At 38.4% G+C, this 13,560-nt stretch overlaps 1 protein-coding gene across 2 annotated transcripts in view; it reads right to left on the reverse strand.

The window, feature by feature from the left end:
* Positions 1–13,560, reverse strand: part of UST (uronyl 2-sulfotransferase) — a gene marked incomplete at its 3' end in the record, with an annotated part of 164,963 nt that overhangs the window by 85,650 nt on the left and 65,753 nt on the right. The window lies entirely within an intron of this gene.

Raw genomic sequence — 13,560 nt, forward strand, 5'->3', positions numbered from 1 at the left:
GATGGACTTAAGCTTGTTGACTGCCTCCATACAAGAATGAAGAGCAGTGAACTTGTGCTACAGTTTGGCAGCTCGAAGTGAAGTTGGTCTAATGAAAGAGGAATGCTCGAGTTGCAAAACTTCAGCTTTAGAGAAGCAACAACCAATTGGAGAACGCTAAAATTAATCAACCGTTTCAACGTAAAATATAAACATGAATCTTCCAAAGTTTTAGAGAAGGAATCATGCCACTGGTGAGGTACGTACTTGTGCAATAAACCAAGCCAGAAGACACTGCCGGGCCTGGAGGACAAATGGCACGGTCTGGTCACAGCCACACAGGTGACATTCACCAGGCATCAAACCAGACCAGCCACATCCCACCCACCTACCGGCAATGATCTCCAGCTCAAGTCTCTTGCACCACACTCCTGTCCCCACTCAGGAGACTGATAGTTGACTTGGGCTAAAACTATGCCAAGGACTATTCAGATAATTTAACAGCATGGGCAGCTGCGATCCCAGGCTTGGCACTCTTCATGCAACTGTTGCAGGCATCAGTGCTCTTTACTGAATACCATCTCTCTGAAGCTGAAGGTAAGTTTCTTTTTTTGGCTCCAAGAACATCAAACAGAAGGTAGAAAAGTTTGAAATTTCTTCTTTCAGTTATTTCTCAGAAATTCCTATTACAATTTGGCAACATTTATTATTATAATTATTACTGTCTTTGAGGCAAAGAAGGAGGGACCAGGGGTGCGGGTGGGGTACCTGTGCGGTTTTAACAGTATTTCTGCAAGGCACAACCAAAAGAGCAGCTCATAATAGTTAACTAAATGCTTTTAGACAGCTCAGGTATTCTAGAAGAGAAGTGCTTCAAAAATAAACAAAACAACATGTCATTGATGGTGCTTTGTATGCTAGACTAACATGAGAAAATTTAGCATGTTAATTAGGAAGTTTTATTACTAGACATATTGAAACTCAGCTTAGAGCAATCACAGGAATAATAAGGTCAATAATACAGGAAGCAGTTTGGTTTTAACCCCAGATCACCTGGGGAAAGGTAACAGAGCTACAGTCAAAACTTTCAAGGATGAAAGAATAGGACAACTGAGAGGTGAATTTGATATCATGATTCATGGACATAAAAACCAACAGGATATGAAAATCACAAACGCTATTACAGTAAGTCCAGTGAGGAATTATGGCCACAAGTCTGCACCTAACATTAAATGGTACCAAAGTCCAGCATTACTAAGTGCCTTCTACAACCACCTACAGGCTTGCCAAGCTGAGATCTGCCATGCATGGGTAAGCACCCACCTCTGCTCCACTCAGTGAAGCCTTATTTTGGCTATTTCCATTCAGACTGTCGGCAGGAAAAAGGCTTTTGATTACTTCTCCAAATGAATATTTAGAAATAGTTTTCATTAACTGCCAGCTTACAAACTGAACTTCATTAAGCCTGCTTTCATACATTTGCACCAGCTGTTTTCCACTTCTGGAAAATGTCTGTCTTGCCTTTGAGGCAAGACAACCAATGTCATGAGTGATGGACTCATCTTTTAAATACCCTATGTCCTATCACACTTCAGACATTTTTCATGCAGAAGCTTTCATTTTTTGCTACTTAATGATTTGTTTGGATTCAGTCATGGCAGACGTGGTGCCCCAAGCACAGCAACACCTCTTCTGTACTGTCCTTGCTGTGCTCTCTCCATGTCCGCTACAGATCTCCCTCACTAACATAGGCACAGCACAACCTCTACAAGAGGCAAACAAGGCTTCCTCTGCAGGAATGAGTGGGCACAACTAGCTTTCTGCTCACTCAGCAGTTTTGATTTCTTCAGTGACATTGAGATAAGGTCACTGTTTCTTATCCATTATGTATTGCATGCTAATTTTAGCTATTGCCTTAAAAAAACCCTTCTAGCTCCTAAATTTCAGCTGCTCCTTACTGGTAGTGAAGAGAAGATCAATGAAGCACTGACCTTGCCTATACTAGTCTACTGTTGCTCCTGGGGATGCCAATCTCTCAGCTCCATGTCACCCATGCTGCGTCTCTTGGAACTCAGATCCTCAAAACACACTACAACGCATTTCATTGTACTATTTACTGACCAAATGTTACTGCTGTCTGATAGTCCACAATTTCCTTGACTTAGGCTAGATACCGAAGCAAAATGATGAGAAATTGCATAATGTTGTAGGAAACCATTTTGCATAGCCATTCCTGCAGGATATAGAAAAGACTCTCCTGCCTATTTTGTAAGATAATAAAACTGGTGCTTGTTATTTATCTTCTAAGAGCAGAGTATTTTGTCATTCCGGTATATACTTCTAATATGTCAGAAGTCAGAGTACGATTGTTACATGCACTATGTTTAAAAAAATAAATAAAAATAAGTAAAAAGCAGTCTATTGAAGTACATAAAACAAGCACATAGAGCTATTCTACTGATTAGGGTCACTACTGATAAGAGATGTTAGGAACAGATAAAACTGGAGTGAAGAGGAAAGAGTACTATTCCATATCAGATTTGAGATCTGCAGACTGCTTTAGAAGCTTAACTCATAAAACTGGGAAACCAGAAAGTGCAAGTAGCAATTCACTGTTCTAAAGAAAGCTGGATGCAGCCTTGTTTTGTTCCTGGATGATTTCCAAGGGCTATTCCATCAGTAAAAGGCATTCTGAAGTCACATTATCGCATTAGACAAACAGCTGGTATAGCAAATAGCAGCAGCATCTAATACTATAGACCAAGAGTCATCTGTTTTCAAGATCTTTAAATTGGCTAACGTTGTCAGGACCTCATGGTTTCACCTACAGCAGTACACGTATGGCACTTAGTGAAAGCTTGTTTTTCTATTAAGACGACTGCACAAAATGTTTCCTGACACAAGGCCTGCAACGTGGTTCTAGGCAAGACATTTTCAGCACAAGGAACAGGTCATGTGCCAAAGCAATGGTGTGTCTCAACCTACAGTTACTTTTGCTGGTGGTGCAATCATGTTCTCTAGCAGGAGGATTTCTAACATAACAGCAGTCAGAAGAGGCATATGGGCTTCTGGCACTTCTCGTGATATTGGAGCAGCTAACAGATCTTCATCAGAGAAGGAAAATGCTTCCTCAGGAAACCCTTCAGATTACTTTCATAGAGAACTGCTAACTAGAACAAAAATAAAAGGAAAAATCTAGATACCCTTATATATAATGGTAACATCATATATAATGTTGAATATTATATAAAGTGTTGGTCATTCATGGCACTTTGCTATCATCATTACACTTCAAGACCAAAAGAACATTACTATTGCTACTAGTAGCAACGTTTAGGATATCCTTCATTGCAACATAACTATAAAAGCTGTGACTCCCCAGATCAGCTGTGGAAGGGGTAGGTATTTGGTGGTCACTGTCTTGTTTGAGCTTTCTCCAGTATATCTCATCTGCTGATTCAGCAAGTGAACATGGGCCCCATAAAACACACATAACACACCACGTCTTCACTATTTTGCCACACTCATATAAAGGTTTTCTATGAGAAAATCAGCCCCCTTATTCTTTATCAATCTACAATCCTACAGAAGCTTTGCTTCCCATGAAATGCAAAATCCCATCCTCAGTGGTTACAGAACTCCAAAAGTGATGAACTGGATGGTGCAGCAGTAGCTAACCTTTGATACTGGTACGAGTATGTAGGGTAGAGTTTGGAAATGTTAAACAATGCTTCATAATTATGAACTGCTTTGATTTTCATAGCAGAGTTGCACTTTGCAATATAGTGAGCAAAAGTTTTTCTACATTGATACTTAACTCATTCCAAGTGAAATTTTGCTGCACTCAGATTAAATTCAACTTCTAATGAAATCCCTGATTTTATTACCCAATAACTTTCGGGTGAAACTTAATAATAAAATTCTTTAAAAAAAAAAAGAAAGAAAATGAAAGTAGAACAGAAACTTTACAAAGGCCTAAGTGCAAATAACTTTGCCAGCTAACATCTACTAACCAATTTTGGCCAGTTTTCACCTTTGTTTCTGAAACTCACCTTCTTATGTAATGCAGTTCTGCTCTGCATGCAGAAAATAGCCATGGCAACGCAAAAAAAAAGAAACCAAAAGCAAATGCTCACTACAGATAGAGAAAACTGAAATAAAGGGCTATTATTTCCAGACAACTGTTTAGTTTAAAGCAGGCCAATATATCAATGCCTTGATTGAGTAAACATGTGAATGCACTTGGGTAAAATCAGACAAGATTCAAGATAAACACTACAGCCCTAAGATTGCTTTAGAAGAACACAATAATTAGCTGTAATCAAAACTTCACTTGTAGCACTGCTGAATGTGGCTAGTTTTAAGGATTCATTGCTGATGCTTTGCTAATCTTTTATCTATTAACGTCACCATTCCACTTACACACCTAAATGCAACAGAGTGTGCCCAATACACAAAGCCATGCAGCACAGAGGCTTTTGGTACTTAAACAAATTTTTGTCCATTTCTCTTAGGACACTGCAAATCTGCTTTCTGCATTTTAGAAAGAGTAAAAGTAATTTCTTGGAAGAAGAAACACTTCTAGAAACCCGAGTTTGTATCAGGCAGATCTAGAAATGCAAGACAGAGAAAACGAGGAACTTAAAAGGAACTTTAAAAGAGGAACTTTGTTTTCCCACTCACAATGCACACAACAGCAACAGTCAGACGATATAAGAGACCGTGGCAGAAGAGACACTTGAAAAGAATGCTCCTATAATATTAGAAAAAACAAGATGGAAAACAGAGGTTTGGGATTTACAAACTGCTAATTGGGTTACATTTCATTTTGCAATGGGAGTTGCACCATATAGGCTAATTAGCTGAGGTGATGCTCGGCAACATAATATTCATGTAACAATGCACAACTTCAAAACAATTAGAGTGACTTTGTTGAGCATGGCATCAAAGCCCAGAGGTACTAAAAACAATTCAAACATATAATTAATTTTGGAGTTATACAAATTGGTACTTACAAAATTGGTACTTACAGTTATAGAAAAGTAAAACCCACAGTATAATTACAACAGCTCTTTCCAAGGAATTGAAAAGTTATACAACAATTTACTTGTCAATTCAAACTGTGTTTTTTTTTTTCCCTTTTGTTCCACAGTTAAAGAAGTTGACAAGAACCATTCTGAATGAAATCCAGTGGAAGAAAAATCATTTTTATCCCAAAATGAATTTGCATTAAGGATGACAACTGTCAAAGAGCTCTTTAGGCCAGTAAGAATTTCCCCAGATAAATAACTCATATCAGAGATGCACATACTCAAAAGCAGACCATTATCTCCACAAATTTTGCAGGTAAGTGACTCACTCCAGTGAACCCTGTCCTTAGGTATAAGAGAGGCCTGAAGCTGATGCCGTAACTGGCTTCTCCTTTCTCAGCAGACACTAACTTGTGGGCAGAAGATGCTCCACCTTAACCATGTGAATGAGGCCAACCAACACACACGCAAGTGACAAGATCGTGAAAAACACTTACTGATGTCACACATCTCTATGTAATATTAAATCTTCCCTCTGCAACCCCTCCATTTTCTTCCTGCACAGCTGAGACACAATCATAAAACTTCAAAAATGGCTTACTGTGTCAAAGCAACGGTCTGTTTGGCTCATGAGTGGTGGAGGATGCTCATTACGGAGAGCAAGCAACACCCAACACTGGCTGCAGACCATTTCTCTCTGACATTTCTCCTCCTCTTCCAGAGCACACAAAAGAAATTCCAGAATTTTATTAACCACCATACATTTAATTTTTACCTTATCTTCTACTGTTCCAGTGAACACTCATTCTCACATTGTGGGTTTCAAGAAGACAGATTAGATAACTCAATTACTAGCTTTGAGATCTTGGATCCATCTGATGCCTCTTTTTCTGTGAGGTTTCTAACAAGCCTGACACAGGCTACTAAAAGACAAACATTGAGGCCAATAAGAGATAGCATATCCCAAAGATAACTTCAGGAATTGCCAAAAATAAAAAATCCCTTTCCAAACAAAAATTACCTTATTCTCACATAAAAGCGCCTACAACAAAGAATTACTAACACAAAGATTTGCCAGTAGAAAGCGTGGTTGAAAGGTGAAAAAGTTACCCTCCCTCTCTCCCAGCTAAACATCATAGGCACAATTCTGTCAAGTACCATCATGCTTCTCTGGGCAACCTGCGCCAGTATCTCACCACCCTCCGAGCAAAGAATTTCTTCCTTATATCTAATCTAAATCTACCCTCTTTTAGTTTAAAACTTGCATACAGGTTTTAGAAGCTGTGGATGCCCCATTCTTGAAGTGCTCAAGGCCAGGCTGGATGGGGCTTTGAGCAACCTGATCTAGTGGGAGGTGTACCTGCCCATGGCAGGGGGGTGGAACTGGGTGGTCTTTAAGGTCCCTTCCAATCCAAACCATTCTGTGATTCTCTGGGCTGCCCGTTCCAGTGCCCTACCAACGTTACAGTAAAGATTTTTTTCCTCACATCTAATCTTAACCTATCCTTTTTTAGTTTAAAACTGTTACCCCTTGTCATGTTACTACATCCCCTGATAAAGAGTCTCTCCTCATCTTTCTTTTAGGCCCCCTTTAAATATTGGAAGGCTGCTATAAGGTTTCTCCAGAGCCTTCTCTTCTCTAGGCTAAATAACCCCAGCTTTCTCAGTGCAATCATCCAGCCAATTACTTATCCACTGAGTGGTCCATCCATCAAATTCATGTCTCTCCAATTTGGAAACAAGGATGTCATGCAGGACAGTGTCAAATGTTTTGCAAAAGTCCAGATACTCATCGGTACCTGTCTGTCTACCTGTAGAGTGTAGTGGCAGTAGACAAAGACAAGCTTGTGGAAGTAACCAACTCTAAAGCAGACTAGACAGCATCATCCCCTTTACGGTTCACTGAAAATACACTTAAAACCACAAGAAAGATACGGGTGAGGTTTGTTTGCAAAGTCTGAAGTCCATACAGCTGCAGTGGAGCCCTGAAAATAGGCAGAAGAATAAACAGAAGATTCTTCTGTTGCATCTTCATTAAGCAACTAATTCAATTGAAAAAGCATGACTTTTAAAAACAAAGCATTTCATCTTTTTGGCAGCTAACATATTTGGACGAATAAGTTAAAATGTGTTCCCTAATGATTCAACATCCCTAAGTACCAAAATAATTAAAAACATAAGCATGGAGCACAAGCAACAAAAGGAGACTGGATGTAGACTCAGTCCTTCCACTTACTAAGACAGAAGAAAACCATTACTATAAAGTGTCCTCCAATGTTAATGATTCCCGATTCATCCTACAAAACATATCTATATAGCCAATCCAAAACCCACCTATATATATATACTTTTTTTTTTTTCTTGGAAGTACTGAACCCCTACAATTCTAAAAAGAGCTAATACCAAAGCATAAAGATGTCTGCCTGTTAAGTCTTGGATCAGATCCTATTACAAGATACCAGGTCCTATTACAAGATACCACATCTATACATACAGCAAATTGATACTTTGATAATATCAGTAACAACCTGCGAAAAGAAAATTGCAAAGAGCAAGCTTTCAAAGTTAAGGCTGAACCCCGTCAACACATTTGGTTTTGCTCATTTTATCCCTCATGTCTGATTTATTTTCCTACAACAGCAGCTTGCAGGTGAGCAAAACCCCTACTTCTGCAATCTGCTGCTCAAGACTTCCCAGAAAAGAGAACAGAGACCAAGTTTATTTCAGGTATGTGAAATGACCGCAATTTTTAAATTCAGCACATGCATACAAAAAGTGAAAGAGACTGGTAGAGAGCAGATGTTCAGTTCACTTGGCAGTTTCAGGTGGTCACCGGTATTAGGCAGCACCTTGAAGTGCGAGCAGACTCCTGGATCTAATCCCTCAGACCTGTATGGAAGTGGCGGCAGCTCCAATTCCTCTCGGGGATGAAGCAGGTGACAGGGAATCACCCCACCAAGCAGGTAATGACTGGGGCTACAGCTGAATGCCTGCTAGATTAACCATGTCTTTTCCTTTCACCCTTTCTTAGCACAGCATGCTTTTCAACCTCCTCCTCATTCTTCTTGCTTTCCTCTGCAGTTGGCAACTTGTTCGCCTGTTCTGGAACCAAAATTAGACACAATGCTGTACCTTTTCACCTTAGCACCAAAGAGAACTGAACAACTACCATTCATATCTTGCAGATGTCCCTTTTTAATACAGCTGAGAATTACATTTAAAAGAATCAAAGACTGTCTCTCATATACAGAGGGGTGCAGAACAGAAAGACCTTACTCTTTTCCTGTGGTTTAACCTCTCTCAATCTTACATGGGTGTATGCAGATCACAACAGAAAATAAAGAATGGTAAGGCTGTCATTAGTTCTCTTCTGAAAAGCAATATTTTCATCTTTTAGTTATGAAGTTCCTCACATTGTGTAATTCCTCTTGCTGGCATGTGCCTATCTCATAACAAGATAAAGGAGATCAGTGATGCAAATTGTTCACTGATGCTGGCAATTGAGAGAACGAGCATGAATTCAGATAGGTTAAAATTTTTCATGTCACTTCAATCACCCAGCTTTCCACTGAAAGGTTTCCATGTACTATTGAAAAACCCTTAAGTTGCAAAATTTTTGCAAGCCACATTCTAACTCCAGAGCACCTTCACATTTATATATATATATATATATATATATATATATCTGTGAAAATAAAAATGTTGGAACTGTAAAGTTTAAAACTGATTGGTTTTCCTCCTGAGCCCAGGGTTTTGTACACTCTGTGATGTGCTCAGAACACGCTGGCACGGTTATTCTCTGCGTAAGTAGTAAATCCTATCACTTCCAACCCACATATTTATATTGGATACTTACGAAATAAGAGATATTAAGTAGCTAAGCCTGGTTTTAAAACTTTTTATAATACATTGTGGCATTGGAGTTCCCTTAAGTAACCTAACTACCTTGTAGCAGTTTCTGTGCTTCCAATGCAATATTCATGAATTCACCCAGGGAGCCAATAATATTGGATTTGACCATGGTGAGTGGTAGACTAAATAATTTATTCCTTTATATGCATTTGTCTTGCTTCACGTTAAGGTTTAACTCTTTTGTATCTATTGTGGTTGACTATCAGTCAGGCTGTAGCTAGTGTAACACATCATGGCTTCACCCCTACCAAGGATCTGTCACGCTGTGTCTCAATTTGCCCTCCTATCCTTTACTTTAGCCCCTCTTCAGTACTTTCACATATTATTTTAATCTTTCCAGCATGGTCTTAATCATGTCCGTATTTTCCATTGCACTCCGTGCAGGCACTTTACAAGTCAATTGCAGTATGAAATGTTGTTTATAGCCATAACTAAATTTTAATTTGTAAAACAGGCCAGTTGTGCTGACACTGGCAGGCTGGCTCTGAGGTGCTCCTGCTCCACATGGTCAGAGGAACTCAGAGGATCTGGATTTCCTTCAGAGCTTCTGCAGGTAACAGATTCAAATCTGGTTCATCACAATTTGTCACCACCTGGAAGGAGCAACAAGAAGCACCTACATGAAGGATGATGTACTGCTGGGCAACTCTTCCAGGGCCATTATTACACACAGGGCCAGAATAACTTTCCCAACTGACCAGAGTTCACATCTGAGCCACAAGTGTATCCCATGACTTTGGAGATGCTACATTGTGGGGGCCCAGTATGAAGTGCTCCCATTTTACCCTGCTGCAGTCTGAAATGATGAATCTGGCTTGCTCAGGCAAACCAAACCTCATGCTGGACAGGGAAGGACTCCTTTCCATTACAATGGAAGGAACTTCTCCCTGCACCTACTCAAAAATCCCAAATGGTTCCAGCAGCAAAGGGCTCCATGTTCCCCCAGGATGCCAGGGCATTATAGGTATCATCCTGAGAATTACCTGTTCATATCCCCAAGGCCCCTTGCTTATATTACTCACCCAAACTCCTCCTCCACCTGAGTTACCATGATACCATCACTCTCACACTGGCCCACTCAAGACAAACTGTCCTCTTTGCTCAGTTCTGAGTCTAGGGTTGACCACACATAGTTGAGCTCCCAATCTCCTTTCTGATTAAAGCTCATGGCTGTTGTTGAAGTACTTCATCACTATTTACTGTTCCCTGAGCTATATTTCTTAGTTACAAAACTATATAGTAGAAAAGTGCCAGGAGCTACAAGCTTGCTTTTTAAATCATGAGGCTTTCAAATTAACATTAGAATTTGTTTTTCAGTTTTGCAAGCCTTTATAACATCTGGGTTTTCATGTTTTTTTTGTTTGTTTGTTTGTTTGTTTTTTCTTCAAACAGAGTGGCTGGAAAAGGAATTTTTTTTTCAAGTCAACAGAGATTCTTTCAGAATTGTTTAATGTTAATAGTTCAGGTTTTAAGAACATTATCAAGGAAGATGAGGTTTGTGGTAAAATCATGAATGTTACTCAACTGAGTCACAAGGCTTAGAAACTTCAACCAAATCAGTTTGTCACTTTTACAAGATATCCTGTTGTGCTACTCTAATCCAGAATGGCAGATTTTTGTTTTCTCCACTGAAGGTTTAGGTCATCCAGACCTAGCTGTAAATTGGACCTCAGTATTATGAACCAGCATTTCCTAAACAACATATAATCAAGGCGGACGTGATTTATTATATTTCTTATTTACCTGGCATTCTGTGGAGCCATGTATTTCTTCTAAGTTTTCTTATGTACTGTAACATATATCCATTGGAATATATTTGATACAACAGTATTCTTATTCGAGTGGATATAACTAAGTGACTATAATGTCCTTCTGTGCTATGTTAGTTTATGAATACATTCCTGTCATGAAGGGGAAGAACAGGGAGAATGAACTGGGCAGCTGGAAATTTGAAACTGCAATCTGTAAAAGATCTTCATATGCTGTGAAATAATCTGCAAGGATGCTTAGCAGGTAAACAAAAATCAACTCAGTACAAATTATGTCCTAAATTTCAATGAAAATACAGAGCTCTGTTAGCTTCAGAAGTGGGGACACTAATGCCTTGGACAGTTTTTTAGCTATTGTACATGGTATAAAACAAAAACTACAGATGAAAAAGTTGGTGATATCAGAATTTTTCTGTTTTGTGTAATACTGGAGTGGCTGCTGTGTTAATACCATCGGCAAGAAAAATCCACCTTTAACTATGCATGCAACTTGACAATTAGAGCACAAGTCAAATACAAGACACTTTCGAAGCATCTTTGAAATAAGTTAGATGAAAACTACAGACTGCTACCATTCACAAAAAACCTGCATCCCTGTTGTTGCTCAGTCTTTCAAAATTGAGAGGCTGAAAATGTAAGGCTTAGTAAAAAGCAAATTCTCCATTGTTGGAACTTTTTCAGGATATCAGCATGCATAGTATCCCTCATGGATTTATCTTCTTGTGACAGGCAGTCTGGCTTTAATTTCCCAAGTCTCTTTGTACTGTCCATTTACTATCAATCAACCTTCCCATATGAACATGTTTCTGATATACTATGAACTGAAGAAGAAAAAAATAAATAATAATCTTCTCTATTTTGGGGAAAAACAGCGTAAAACTATTTATTTTCCTGAAGATTCTATATCAGTAAATGAATATGAACAAACCAAACAGAAATTAGTGCTCTAGAACTATTCAAATATTTTTACAAAACAATTCAAACTTAATAGTGCAGATTATATTGTAGCTTTTGGCAATGTCTCGCTAATACTAGAGGGCTACATCATTCACCAGCTATAGCTTTAGGAGGATTCCAACTGATTATAAATAATATACAATGGTATATTTTTATTCTCTTGAGATACTGTAATTTATAAGCAAGAACACAATTTCAGAAGAACATAAAGTAATGATTGCCAATATTTCAACTATTATTTTACAACCCTTTAACAAAATTAAGGAAATTGAGAAGTATTTAATATGTATTTTTAAATCTAAGTATTTATTGATTGTACTAGGCTCAGAAGCCCAGTCATATAGTAAAACAGTACTTCAAACTGTGAAGGGGGGGTCCTTGCTGTTAAGACACAGAATTCTCTTTTAATATTTTGATTTTATCATACATGTAATAAGTCTTGCAACTGCAGGAAGTTACTTACTGTATTTTAGCATTTCTGAATTCTGACAATTTTTGCTAGATGAAAACTTTCACACTGCACAATCATGTCATAAACAGTTCTTCACCCTATAAGCAGGATAGGCTATTTTTAAATCACTGAAATTTCTGCCTTCCTCCCTCCACCCTCATCCAGATTGACTGTTTCTCTGTGTTTAACCTAGACTGCAGCAAACTATAGGATGGCTTGCTTCAAAGATTATCCACCATTTGTTTTAGAACAGAGAATTTCAATTCTATCAAAAGCACAGACACTTCTGATTCATGATTTTAAAATTCCTAATCAGAATGAAAGAAAGCAGTCATTTTTTGTGTAGTTTTTTAAGTCAACTAATTCATCCCTAACAAATTGATCACTTAATAGCATATAGCACTACAGGAGTAGAAACCCATGCTCTCAAAAAGATTGCTAGCAATAAAGCAAAAGTTCAAGTGAAACAGGAAGTATCCACTCAAAAAAAAAATCTTAACAAAGAAAAATATACAACTCTTGGCTGTTATCCTTGTAGTGCTACCAAATAATTGGAAAAAATGAAGCTGGCAAACCTGATGAATACGAAAACTCGAAGTAATGGAGGCAATGCTGACATCACGACAAAATACAATAATTAAAAGAAAGTATGTATTTGATAGCTGTGTGTGGCAATGAATGGGTACAGTGCATATCAAAGGCTGCTCAAGATTTCTGCTATATTTTCCTGTAGTCTTGATCCATATGGAAAACATGAACAATTAGTGCATAAGTAGTAGGTAATAACTAAAATAACGGTGTAGAAGGAATTTATCCACTTTCCAGCTTCAAACAACAAAATCAATTTAAATTTTATTTTGTGCACGCATTTTGTTGTTGTTGTTTTGACCTCATCCTGACCCACATCCATTTTTGTGTTCACTTAAAGCTTTGAAGTACTGTCACACAAGTGCTAAGGACAAGATTTCACTGACACCTAAACAGCTGCCAAAAGGCATCAGAGCCATGACAGGCATCCCATGGGAAAGCCATCAAGAAAAAGAGAAGGGACCACTTGAAAGTCATTTGTCATCTGTGTGCAGGGCTCCTTTACACATATATATCAGCTGCACCAAAAGAGGGATGTATCCTGATGCTCTTAGCAAGTTCTCAGGGGAGAAGCTCTCATCAGTAAAAACAGTAGGTTTGATGAAGATCACATCACTAGCCCTCAAAGGTCAGGTTCACCCTCATGGATGGAGAAAAAACATCTGATTCGCTAAGGAAATAGCTAGCCCAAATACTAGAACAGAGTACACCATTTTTATTCACTGAAATGCTCACACAAGAAAAAAATCAACTGAACATCATCTGACACTAATTAGCATCAATTTCACAAGTGTTTTTTACAATAGGCTAGTCATTGATAGGCATTACTTAGATTCCAATCTACATGGAATGGATAAACAAACGAAAACCCTGC

This window comes from Anser anser (genome assembly GCF_964211835.1).
Source record: "Anser anser genome assembly, chromosome: 3".
Taxonomy (NCBI): Eukaryota; Metazoa; Chordata; class Aves; order Anseriformes; family Anatidae; genus Anser; species Anser anser.